The sequence below is a fragment of the Chrysemys picta genome, chromosome 8, assembly GCF_011386835.1.
Source record: "Chrysemys picta bellii isolate R12L10 chromosome 8, ASM1138683v2, whole genome shotgun sequence".
Classification (NCBI taxonomy): Eukaryota; Metazoa; Chordata; order Testudines; family Emydidae; genus Chrysemys; species Chrysemys picta.
Genome location: NC_088798.1, coordinates 73,535,167 through 73,548,539, shown reverse-complemented (window position 1 = coordinate 73,548,539; position 13,373 = coordinate 73,535,167). Strand labels below are relative to the sequence as shown.

Sequence of the window (13,373 nt, the reverse complement as noted above, 5' to 3'; positions counted from 1 at the left end):
CTGTACCCCACTCCCTTTCCTAGGGCTGAAGAGGCTTTGGACTCCAGTCACTGAGAGTTTGGTCTTTGGCAAAGGCCCTTGGTGCACCTTATTAATCATCAGTCTTCACTCTCCTCTGGGGGGGGGGGGGGAGTTGCACCCCTTGCCAGGTCCCCACCCTCCCATACAAATGGCCAGATGTGTCCATGGACTTGAAGCCCCAGACAGGCCGGGATGTCCGAAACTGAGTGAGTGAAGAAGTGCTGGTCTAGGAGCACTAGGAGGGGAACTGAAGCACAGAGCACACATGGCAAAAACTAGCATCTGTCTCCAAAGCTTCAGCTTTTGGTGACTTGCCTAGCATCACCTGGGAATCAGGGCCAGAACACAGCCCTGTAGGGTAGCAGAACACTGCTTGAAAGGCAGAGCCAACCATTCTAGCTCCACTTACCTCATTTAATGAAACGAAATTTATTTGTGTGGCTCCCAGGGCCTTGTAAAAATGGGTATGTGCAATCAGGTCTGTTTTACAGACATACTGCTCAACCACACACATACATTGGGCACATGCCTTCAGAGGGCCTGTGTAGCAATATAGCTAAGACTTGCTTCTTTCTTATCACAAACCTGGGTTCTGCTTCTAAATCTACTACAAAAGAACATCCCAGCCTTTCAAAAGCTCATTAAACTAAGGAGGGGGAGAGTGAAGCTTGTCCATCTTCTGGGATAGCGCTAGAGTCTCATCTGCCATAACTAGAGTACTGATGTGTTAAGAAATGTTAATGCTAAGAAGCCTGGACAGCCAAGGCTTTTTACAGGGTTACAAGGCCAGAGTATGCCCAGGAACTCATCCCTGAGAGTTCTGGAATCTGAAGTGAAGGAGGGGGTAGATGAGAGCCAGTCTGGGAAGGATTGGAACCTAGAAGGAATAGAACTGAAGCACTGAGATATCAAGGCACAAAAATTTGTCTTCCAAATTTCAACATTCAGTGATTTGCCCAATGTCCTGGGGGAACCCACTGATGTGACTTCTTATGATTTCATTGAGTCTGGTTGTATTTGTTGTTTTTTTGAGCCCCAGCTCCTGGAGTCAAGTGATTATATGAGACTCTCAGCTTTCTTTTAGCCCTTAAGATGAGGAAAGAGCATGAAAATTAGACCCCCAAAGAGTCAATAAAGAAAAGGGAAATAAGAATCTAATATGATTTTTAGTAGCTCATGATTTTTAAGGTACTATTGTGATTTTTAGGGCTTGACTCCTGATGTGTGATCACTTGTGGAGGGCAACAGGGGGGCAGAGCTAGGGCTAAAGTACTGGCATGTAGGGCTCATGCCCCTGCCTTTGCCACAGGCCCAGCCTTCCTTGTGCTGCCTCCACCTTAGAGGGCAATCCCCTGTGTGCAGCTGGGGCCCAGCCCTGGGCTGGCAGGGGGAATTCGCTGTGTGTGCAAGGGTAAGAGTCTGGGTGGCAACCACAAGGCTCAACCCCCTGGAGAAGTGTGGATTCCAGAGCAGAGCTGTCAATGGAACTGCTGGGCTGGGGCCAGCCCAAGACCCCAGATACCAAAGAGCTATAGGAGACCGCTGGGGGAGTAGGGCCATGCAAATGACCAAGCCTCACTCCACCTCCTGGGCACCTGTAACACACTGTACCTCCAAGTACCATGCTGGAACCCCCATATTCACCACTGTAATTATGTTTTGTACAAAGTATGCCATGTGAGGTATCATATCAGGGGTCTCAAACTCAATTTACCTTAGGGCCAGTGCAAGTCCTCAAATCCTCCCACCAGGCCAATAATGTTACTGAAGATGGTGTTCAGAAAAGAAAATGTTTATATTGTATTTTTTATTTCAAATTTCTTAGAAATAATAAAATTGTCAAACAACTTTATACAATTCTTCGCCTGCCAGAGAGTTTTTAGTGTTTGCCAGACACCTGGCAACGCTTCAGTTCTGTCAGTTTGTTGATGTTTGGCCTCAGTGACTGAGCAGTTGAAACATTCAGGATTGCAGTAAGGTGTGCATCAGATTATTGTGTTCGGTATTTAGACTTGTTTATATTCATTATAGAAAAAAGTGATGCTGCCTCCATGGCTGACTCTGCCTGGCAACTAATGATGCTGCCTCCACAGCTGACTCTGCCCAGCAACTAGTGATGGTATCTCTGTCCCTCTCCCCCAGCCAATGGGAGCTGTGGGGACTGGCCGTGTCTCTGCATGCGTCTCTCCTCCGCAGGCTGCAGTGGGGAGGTTCTCGGGCCGGGACTTTGACAGCCCTGATTTTAACAGTCTTGATCTGTTGAACATTAATGTGCTGCTGGAGTGTATGTGCTCTCATTGTATGTGAAGTATTGCTAGATGTGTTACTGAAATATGTTGTGAGGTTGGGAACACCCACAACCAACCTTTCAGTTACAACAAAGGAGTGGCCACCAATAGCCACACAGCATTAATGGCTCACCAACGCCATTCCATTACCCAGACACTTCTCTGAGAAGGTAAATACACCGTGGGGACAGACTAACCCACATCACAACAAAGAACTTTTAAGAGAGACAATGACATCATCCTTTCCCTTCCCCCTTTCTTAAGGTAACTCTGTCTGACCTTTATGCCTACCAGTATAATCACTTATAAATCAATCTTTCTGTAGTTAAACTTATTTTAATGTTTTATCCTTACCAGTGAATTTGTCTAAAGTGCTTGGGAAATCTGCTCAGGTTACAAAGGCTGGTGCATGTCCACCTTCCTATGAAGAAGTGGCAAACTAAGAAATGAATTTTACACTGCTCAGGCTTCTGACCAGTGCAAGACGGAACAATTCTGGGGTGTAGGGCTGGAGCTGGAGGGAACTGGCTGGAGCCTTCTATTGATGGTTCATGAGCGGCTGGGAAATCATTCATGTAACTCAGTTGGGTGGGTCCTTGCCTGTGGATGTCTGGTTAAGTGCAGTGCCTATCAGGTTTGTAGCTTGACATCAGCATCACAATGTTAGGGATACCCCAAGCTGGTGGGTTTTGGAGGGCTCAGCAGTCCCACAGTCCAGGCTGCACCCCGAGTACCCCATCACAGCACCCAAACCCCCAGCTTCCCTGAGAGTGTCTCTGATGCGGCCACGTGTCAGTGATGGGTCGCTCTATAGCCCCAGGAACGCCGGGCAACGCACAGTGACCTCACGGTGTCAAGATCAGTGCCACAAGGTCCACTCTGCTGGCTGGGGACAGAGGGGCCCAGTGAGAGGTGTGTGTGTGTGGGGGCAACTTTAATCATGATTCCAGGGGCTACTTAGGCACCTGAAAACGCTAGGGTTGCTTTTTTTCCCTGCAGATAACTTAGAAATTAAATGACAGGAGCACTGTATCTAATTCCTATATAAAGAAAGGGGGAGGGGGAATTAACAAAAATCAGTTATAACCATATTTTAGATGTATATGTAAATTTAGAGCAATAGGAACATAATACAGCAAGATATTCCCAATCCCACACTCTGAGGTATCAGTTTTGGAGCTTTAACACAGATATCAGAAACAAGTTTGATACTTTGTACACTCTCTTTAGTAGAGATAAATGAATAAAAATAAAATCTGTTTACCCCTGCAATTGTTGTTTTTTAAATGTCTTATATTCCAATTTGTGAAGAGGTGAATGAGACAGTTAATTTCTTTACAGGTAAATAAATTATTGAAAACAAAACAAAACACTCCAGATAGGAGCTAACACAATAGATAACGCCGTCTTCTCATCTTGGCAAAATGGTCAATGGCCTTGTTGATATCCAGGTGTTCTGAAGCTTCACGTTCGCAGGCTAAAATTACCAAGTCATCTAAGTGCTTGTCTCCCACTGTGGATCCTAAGTAGTTCTTTACTCTCTGAGCACAGAGAAATACCTCTCCTTTTGATGCTGCAGACACTAGAAGGCTCAGCACAATATCTACAATAGACAGCAAAGACTGAAAAGCCCTTGGTAAGTCCTTGAGAACATCCAGAATTCAGAAATTGAAGTCCATTTTTTGGTGCAATGTGCTTCTCAGCAACTTCGACTTCTGCATCCAGACTGTCAAAAATCGGTGCCTGTTGATCCATAGTTTTCAGTTTATTTTGCAATTATTTTCAGTTTCTCATATGCAAGAAAATTTTCACTCTTTGGGTCACACTCAGTTAGTACAGAAAGCAAACTGGAGTTGAAGGTGCATCGTCTATCGAGCTCTGCAAGAATACTGTCCAAAACAGGATAGTAAAAATCAGATTTTATAGATTCATGAGTGCTCTTGGGAACATCATGTGGAGATGACTGACCCAGTGTAGTAAAAACAAAAAACAAGGCCAGCTTGGAAGTTATTTTTTTTAGGTCTTATTGCCGTTTTTGTACTGCTGTGCTCAGCAGTTGCGACTGCCTGACCCGGAATAGCAATTTCAAATTCCTTGGCAATGATTTCAGCTTCATCACATAGCTCCTTCCATTAGCTTTCAGATGTTCTCATTTCTTGAAGAGCAGCAACATTGATTGCTACTAATTCATGGGATTAGATAAATTCAGGTTTTCATTTTGTAATTCTGAAATATTATTCAAGATTTTGAATATTCTTCCCGAAACCAAGAGCCTCAACAGAAAGGAATAGCACTTTAGCCTTGCCATCAAACCCTCGCCAGTGCTAGCCGATGGGCCATCAGCTCTCTGAACTGAAATGGCTCCCATGTTTCCATCTTGCATGCAGTTTTTGGAGGGAGTCAAACCAGCATGAGCGAGTTTCACATAATCTACCTAGCTCAAGCACCTTCTGGCCTAGCTCCTGCTGTGCCTTAAACAGTTCATGGTGCCTGCAACTACTGCTAAAGATGTACAGGTCCTGAGCAAATGCAAAGACTTCCTGACATTGGGTGATGCTGGAACATGTGCCTGCAATGACAAGATTTAGCCTGTGAGCATGACAGTGCACATAAATGTAATCCTTTCCTGAGTGCGAGCTTGTACATCTGTTAAATGCCCACTCAGCAGAGAAGCTGCATCAGAGCACTGGGCAACGATGTAATTAATATCAAACTTCAAATGCTGTAGCTCTTCAATAATCCTTTTTGAAACAAATTCAGCATTTAGATTTTCCATGTGGAAGCAACCCACAGATCTTTCCTGAAGGATTCCTTTTCAATGGCAGCGTAAAAGGAGACACAGCTGTTCTTTTCTTGATGCATCTTTAGTTTCATCAACACGGACAGAAAAATACTTGGCTTGTCTGACCTCTTCAGCAGCGCTTTCTCTCAGGACTGCTGCAGCAGAATGTATCAAGTCGTTCTGGTACTGGTGAGAGGTATCGTGTCCATACCTGCTTCTTAGTTGATTCAAAAGGCTGGGGCTGAGCAGAAGCAACCAGCTCAAGCATTCCAATGAAATTTTCTTTATTGCTAGAGTTGTGTGTTTCATCATGCCCCCAAAAAGCAATACCCTGTTTTGCACAGAGCATGGAGACCTGTAAGAGTGTTTCAATATGCTGGCAATTTTCAGCTATGACAGCCTGATGACTGGAAACAAATTGATCTGCGATACTTTTCAAACTGCTGATCCTAATTGTCAAGTAGTTTTACCACGAAATGAAAGCTGCTTGATGCCTGGAACTGAGTGAATGTTGTTTTAACAAACTATGAAAATCTTTCCGTTTCTTAAAGCCACACTCAATGAATCTTCTGTTGTTGAATTGTTCTCCTGGTCCAACTGTGGTTTGAGAAGCAAAGTGACAGCATGGAAAGCAAAAAACAGACTCCTCTACAATGGAGGGGTACAAAGAAAACCAACCACAGTTGAAACGTCAACCATTTGTAGAAGGGTATCCATCTTAGGCTGTACTGGTTGTTCCTCTTTGTGCAGCAGGATATCTATGGCCATAGAAAGGTTGTTTTTCCTGTCATGAACAGGAAAAACAGAGTGACCAGACAGCAAATGTGAAAAATCGGGACAGGGGGTGGGGAGTAATAGGAGCCTATATAAGAAAAAGACCCAAAAATCGGGACTGTCTCTATAAAAATCGGGACATCTCGTCACCCTAAGGTAAACTCTGTTTAACAAAACATTCTGCCCCCACTGGTGATGTCAGAGCACATAGGACATCCTTAGATGTGTAATTGGTGGCCACTGATATACAGTAACTCCTCACTTAAAGTCGTCCCGGTTAACGTTGTTTCATTGTTACATTGCTGATAAATTGGGGAACATGCTCGTTCAAAGTTGTGCAATGCTCCCTTATAACGTCGTTTGGCAGCCGCCTGCTTTGTCCACTGCTTGCAAGAAGAGCAGCCCGTTGCAGCTAGCTGGTGGAGGCTTGTAACCAGGGTGGACCGGCAGCCCCCCTATCAGCTCCCCGCTCCCCTAAGCTCCTTGTGCTGCAGCCGCCCAGCAGGCTATAAATCGGCAGTTCAGCTGTCCCTTCCCCCGCTGCCATGTGCTGCTCCTGCCCTCTGCCTTGGAGCTGCTCCCAGAGACTCCTGCTTGCTGGAGGAAGGGAGGGGGCTAATGTCAGGGTGTCCCCCTCCCCCCTGCTCCTCCACCCCGCTTACCCCTTCTCCATATAGAGCAGGGAGGGGACACGGACGGAGAGAGACAGAGAGCACTTGGGGCAGCAGCTGCTGTCTCAACTTCCTGATCCACTTAAAAAGACAATGCACTTAAGAGTGGGTCAGCTTACTTAAAGGAGCAGTGTGCATCTCTCTCTCCCCCACACACAAGGTGTGTGTCTGTCTCTGTCTGCTATGCTGTCTCCCCTCCCTCCTGTTCATGCTGCCTTGATGAGAGGCTACAGTAACAACAATGTGTTAACCCTTGCGGGCTCAGCCGAGTGTTAGTTCATCATTTCGCAGCAAGGCATTCCCTAGAAATATCCCTCCCTCTTCTACCCTCTAACTTCACCACTTCAACCAAGCTTCACAATCATCATAGCTGTGAACAGTATTAAATTGTGTTTAAAACGTATACTGTCTGTATATCTATATAATATATAGCTTTTTTGTCTGGTGAAAAAAATTTCCCTGGAACCTAACCCACCCCCCACATTTACATTAATTCTTATGGGGAAATTGGATTCGCTTAACATCGTTTCGCTTAAAGTCGCATTTTTCAGGAACATAACTACAACGTCAAGCGAGGAGTTACTGTACTGGCACAAGGATCATTATCCAGTCTGTTTTTCTGTGTTGACTGCAAGACAATGTTACTTGAGGAAGCATTTACACAGTTCATTTTCAAGGATGGTTCTTTATTGTCACAATTTTCGTTGTCGGGGCCTTTCTTTTTAAAAATGATACAATATTCTGCTGCTGTGCTGGTACAAGTATCATTGTACTCTGGAAAAAAATCAACTTTTATGCATAAAACAAAATATAATAAGAATAGTGTCAATGTTATTTTATTACTTTATTTGTATTATATTAAATATTTTTCAAAGGCAATGCCTGCAATGCCTTTCAATATGGCAGTGAATACTTTTGCAATTAATGAAGCAAAAAATATGAAGCAAAAATAAAAACAGGTTGGTTTTTTGTTTTACTTTTTTCTCCATCTCCCTCCCTCCCCCCCCCCCCCCCCCCCCATTATATGGAAGGTTTGGAAATTATTGCTACTTCCACTCTGATTTGGTTTATAGTAGTGCAAATGAACCAGATGTTAGAGAGCATGTTATTGGTGAAGACAAATCATTCTGCAAAATGAAACTGAAGATACCAAAGAAAAAAATGGTCAGTGAAATGAAAAGCTGTATAAAGCATGACAATCGTCTGCTCAACACACTAGTTAATCCAGAAAGAGAAGAGAAGAGACATTTGTGTATATGAGCAGAATTCAACAAGGAACTCTGCATGGAGGTATGCTTCAGGGATCAGTCTATCACACACTGAAGCAATAACTCTGACTCTCTCTCTCTCTAACACTTTGTGTTACTGCCATTTCTCTATTTAGGCGATTGTTTTTCACTCCACTAAAAACTTATTTAATTTTAATATACATTATTACTTTTTTCTTGTATTAAGAATGGGAATTTATTTTTCTAATTATTTTGGAAATTATGCTTATCGATCACAATCATGTATGTAACTCACTAACATCTGACTCCATTACTATTAGTATCAGATTTGGAACTGCATTTATTTTCATACGAATATATAATTAAAATCATATAACTAAAAATACAATTTGAAAATAAGTGACCTTCATCTGCACAGTGTCGAAAGTTGTATGTTTAGCTAATTATCAGAGGGGTAGCTGTGTTAGTCTGAATCTGTAAAAAGCAACAGAGGGTCCTGTGGCACCTTTAAGACTAACAAAAGTATTGGGAGCATACGCTTTCGTGGGTAAGAATCTCACTTCTTCAGATGCAAGTCTGAAGAAGTGAGGTTCTTACCCACAAAAGCGTATGGGAGCATACGCTTTCGTGGGTAAGAATCTCACTTCTTCAGATGCAAGTCTGAAGAAGTGAGGTTCTTACCCACAAAAGCGTATGGGAGCATACGCTTTCGTGGGTAAGAATCTCACTTCTTCAGATGCAAGTCTGAAGAAGTGAGGTTCTTACCCACGAAAGTGTATGCTCCCAATACTTCTGTTAGTCTTAAAGGTGCCACAGGACCCTCTGTTGATGTTTAGCTAATGTTAATGACACATCCATATTCCATAGTTCCTTCACCCCCACCATCATCCCCCATGAAACTGGCACTGCTAAGGTGAGTACAAGCTAAATTTACATTCTAGAAGGATACTATTATTTATTTAAAGTGGTACAATCAATGAATGACAAAGCACAATATGGTAATAATTTATAATAATTACTCCAGCCAGGACAGGTCAGGCATTTTAGAACTTACTACTCAAAGAATTAAATGTAAACATGAGAGAAAAAATTATGAAATGCACAGACCAGTCAAAAACCTAAAATAATAGCACTGTAATCCTTAATGAACTTGGAAAGAATAAAGTTAGAGAATATATGTGCATTACACATTTCGACAGGCAGTACCAAGTAATAAAAACAACAATATAATCCCCTAAACTAGTTAAAAACTATAATAATACTTTTTAAAAATCCCTGGTCTATTATTATGTGTGTGTTTTCAGGCTGTAAGGGCAACAAGCATTAACTTTGTAAGAACTTCAGCTACATTAGAACATAAGATTATTACGAGTTCAGAGAAGTTGCTTTTACGCTTTGATGTAGTTCAAATAAACAAGGTACTATATTATAAAATGAAGCAGACTCTACCTGGAGCCTGTCCATGAGCTTTAGCGCATACTGAAGTGGCGGAATTTATGCTGTAAGCAACTTAAATGGACGATTTTTGTAATTGAAGTAAAATAAGAGGCCAAATAATGACAAACGCAGTTTTAAAAAATACTTACCAGAGAGAAGGGAAAACCACATCAGAAAAGGGGAATTTTTCCACCCTCCAGTGTAGACACAGGACTCTTTCGACGTAAGAACTGGCACCGTGAGCTAAGAAACTTTCTGCTGAAGTGAAGGAGGTGGTTGTGGATTGCAGGATTTGTAGGAACAGGCTGGGAAAAGAGGCAAAATAAACATGATGGCACAAACCTCACATTTTAGATAGGTGTACGGTTTGCCAAATTACAATGTGGAAGGAAAATGGGGAGGGCAAGTGCCCACCAAATGGTGCCAGGGAGCAGAGGGACCCAGTGAGGGGAGGCAAGGAATGGGGGAGGAAGAGGAGCAAAGCAAGGGATTGAGGGGGCACCGCAAGGCAGCTGGGGGAGCAGAGGGGCCAGGGAGGCAAAGGAGGTGTCGTCCCCCCCCACAGTGTTGCATAGGGCTGCAGCCGGGGCTTGGGTCCTGACGGGAGTGGAGCGGGAGAAGGGGAGCGTTGCCAAGTCTCACTCCCCCCCCCCCCAAAAAATGGCACTGCCTTTTAAATCAAGACCTACCCATTTCAGAGAGAGGGGAGTGGGGGTGTTTATAAACATTCCATATTTTTTTAGTAGTAATGTAATGTGTAACAATGCTGTATGCAGCAAGAGTAGGAGTAGAACTAGAAATAAAAAGGTAGGGGAGTGGGACCCGCATGCAGCATCTGGCCCCCGACCCACACAAGGCACTCAGGGTAGGGGAGTGGGACTTGCATGCAACATCTGGCCTCCACCCACCCTGCAAGGAAGGGCTTCCACGCACTATTTCCCTGCTGCAGCATCCCACTCTGGGGACGGGGCTTTGGCCCCTGGGCTGGGACTGCACCGCTAGCCCTCCCCTCACCGTCCCACAGCCGTTTGTAACTGCGGGAAGCTCAGAGCCGCAGACACCGGGACACGCCACGCGCCTCCCCCCACCGCGCGGGGCTTTTCTCTGCGCCATGCAGGTTCCGAGGAGGCTGGAGGACTGTCTGCTACTGAGCTTCCCAGGCAAAGGGGCATCGCCCTGGCGTCCAGACCCCGCCTCCTCAGCCGCCCGGGCCCTGCAAGGCGCATAATAAAGAAAACCTCCGACGTCACCCCCACCCAACCCCCAAAGCCCGAAGTAAAGCGAGACTCCAATAAACAAGCCCAAGAGCCCGCGGCTTATATAAAAATCCGATTCCGCACATTAGAAGCGGTCTGGGCAATCTGCATTAATTTGGCTCGTGCTCACCTCTCTAGGCGTTGCCATCTTGGTACGGATCGGTCATAGCCAGGCGCTTGCGGTAGGCGCTGGGTTGGCCTTTCCCCTTCCAGGACCCTATAACGTTCAATCTCTCGCTTTAGTCATTTGCATGGCCCCACCCCACTGAGAACTCTTAGAGCTCTCGGCGAGGAAATGCTTTCGGGCCGGCTTTAGCTCAGCGGTTCCTTCGCGACTTCAATTCATTGAAAACCCAGCCCCTCCGGGGGTTCGATACCCGCGGGCGCTGTCTGGCCTTTTGCCCCGCGGATCCGATTTTACTCCTGCGCGCGCGGACAGGACAGGGGCTCAGCGCTAATTGCTCTGGCCTTCACCCCTTCGTCCGCGCTCACTGCTCTCAGGCTCCAGCCCCGCAGGGCCTTCAGACTGAGCTTCGGGGGAGAGGGGGAGTTCGTGGGGCGCAGTGAAAAGCCCTGGCTGACACATCAGTCGGTAGTAAAGACCCAGGGCCCCGTAGCGCTATCCCAGCAGGGGGGGCTAATGTGATCTTTGAATGTATAAACAGGGGAACCTTGAGTAGGAGCAGAGAGGTTATTTCACCTCTGTGTTTGGCACTGGTGTGACTGCTGCTGGAATCCTGTGTCCAGTTCTGGTGCCCACAGTTCAAGAGCATGTAGAAACATTGGAGAGATTCAGAGAAGAGCTGCCAGAATGATGAAAGGATTGGAAAAACTGCCTTACAGTGTGACTTAAGGAGCTTTGTCTATTTAGCTTAGCAAAGAGAAGGTTAAGGGGTGACTTGATCATAGTTTCTAAGTACCTACTTCAAAGTAGCAATTTTATAATGGGCTCTTCAATCTAGCAGGCAAAGGTCCAACAAGATCCAATCTTTGGAATTTGGAGCCAGACAAATTCAGACTGGAAATAAGGCACACATTTTTAACAGCCAACGATTGTGGCAGATTCCCCATAACCGGCAATTTTTAAACCAAGCCACTCTCTGAACTGTTTTGTAATGTATTGTGGGAGAACTTGTCTGTCCTCAGCCTGTATGTGGAAGTGCTTTTAGCCCACCAAGTCAGTAAACAGTAGCCATGTGAGGAGCTTGCCCGAGCCTTGAGCCCCAGGATGCAGGGAGGCCATACGAATCCAGAAATGGGTTGATGTTGCCATATGGAAGCTGACTTCCCCAGACTGCTGCAGGTTGGTGGCTGGTCAGTTTGGTGGTGACAAGCCAAGCATTAGTGTTGTGGTGATGGAGGTTTGGCAGGTGATTGATTATTCCTCTGGTTTCCCCTCAGATGGTGGCCAGTGTTCCCTCTAATTTTTTACGTCCATGGAATTAATTTTGTTATGTGCACCAATATGGAGGTGATGTGTGACACAACAAAATTCATGTGGTGGGGGTGGGGCCGAGGGGTTTGGAGTTTGGGAGCGGGCTCAGGGTTGGGGCAGAGGGTTGGGGTGGAGGGAAATGAGGGCTCTGGCTGGGGATGCGGTCTCTGGGGTGGGGATGGGGATGAGGGGTTTGGGGTGCAGGAGGGGGCTCAGGGCTGGGGCACAGTGTTGGGTGCAGGGGGTGAGCTCTGCTAGGGGTGAATGCTCTGGGGTGGGGGTGGGGGATTCAAGGTGCGTGAGGGGGCAGAAGGTTGGGGTGGGGCTGGGGATGAGGGGTTTGGAGGTCCGGGCTCTGGGGTGGGGCCAGGGATGAGGGGTTTGGGGGTGCAGGCTGCCCCACAGCTGCAGTGTGGAGAGAGGACTCCCTCCAGCCCTCTCTCACTGCAGAAGCTTGGGGTGGGGGAAGAGGCACCTCTCCCCAGTTGCAGCAGCTCTGGTGGGCCTGGGCCGGGCTGAGGGAGGGGCTCCTCTCCCCCAGCCGCGGCAAGTCTGGGGCAGGTCCATGTTGGGGCCAGGGGAGGGGTGCCTCTCCCCCGGCCGCGGCAAGTCCAGGGCATGTCCATGCTGGGGCCGGCGGGGAGAGGCGTCTCTCCCCTGGCCGCAGCAAGTTTGGGGCTGATGGGAACGGGCGCCTCTCCTCTGGCTGCGGCAAGTCCACGCTGGGGCTGGCAGGGAGGGATCTCTCCCCGTCGCAGCCCTGAGCCCCTGTGCAGGGCTTAAAAAGGAGCTATGTGGCCACGCTGCTGCGCAACTTAGGGGGAACTTAGGTGGTGGTGGTTACTAAGGACCCTGAAATACTGGCTTTGAGCAGATGGCCTTCCCGAGCCATGTAGGGCATGGGTAGTCAATTATTTTTTGTCAAGGTCCAAATTTCTTGGTCAAGGTATAGTCAAGGTCCACACTCCAGAGAAAATTTAAAAAAATAATAACAATAATGATAATAAGTAGAAAGATTTCAGGGTCCATTCAAAAGCGTCTGGTAGTCCAGATTTGGCCTAGGGTCCACCTATTGACTACCCTTGGTGTAGAGGCCTTTGCTGGCACTCCTGTTCCCATGGTCTGCCTAGCACAAGGGGCACAGGAATATGGAATCTGGAAATGATACTGCACCCTTGTTACATAACCTTTGGTCAACCACAGAGGGGGCTTCATGGACACAGCATGGGATGCACTGGCCAGGCGCATGGTGCCAGAGTATTCCAGAGATCTGGCATTTACCTGTTTGGACAAGAAGGGGCTTTTGTCCCCTCACGTTATGGCTATCAATGGGGTATCTGTGACCACTGTTGTGTGGGTGGCCAGGCCCACCCCCTGCCCTGGTTTATGAAGCTGAACCCTGATGAGAGAGCACCTGGCAGCAGAAAGCTCAGTCACCCCCAGAGCAATTGCCGAATAGTGGGGGAGTGTGCCTGGGGCA

At 46.6% G+C, this 13,373-nt stretch overlaps 1 long non-coding RNA gene across 1 annotated transcript; it reads right to left on the bottom strand.

Moving 5' to 3' along the window:
• Window positions 1-3,518: 3,518 nt before the first annotated feature.
• Window positions 3,519-10,351, bottom strand: LOC101939584 (uncharacterized). The gene is made up of 3 exons (XR_509036.4): window positions 10,111-10,351; window positions 9,352-9,507; window positions 3,519-5,875 (listed from the first exon to the last, which is right to left on the bottom strand). It is a non-coding gene; the product is annotated as an uncharacterized LOC101939584 (long non-coding RNA).
• Window positions 10,352-13,373: the final 3,022 nt, after the last annotated feature.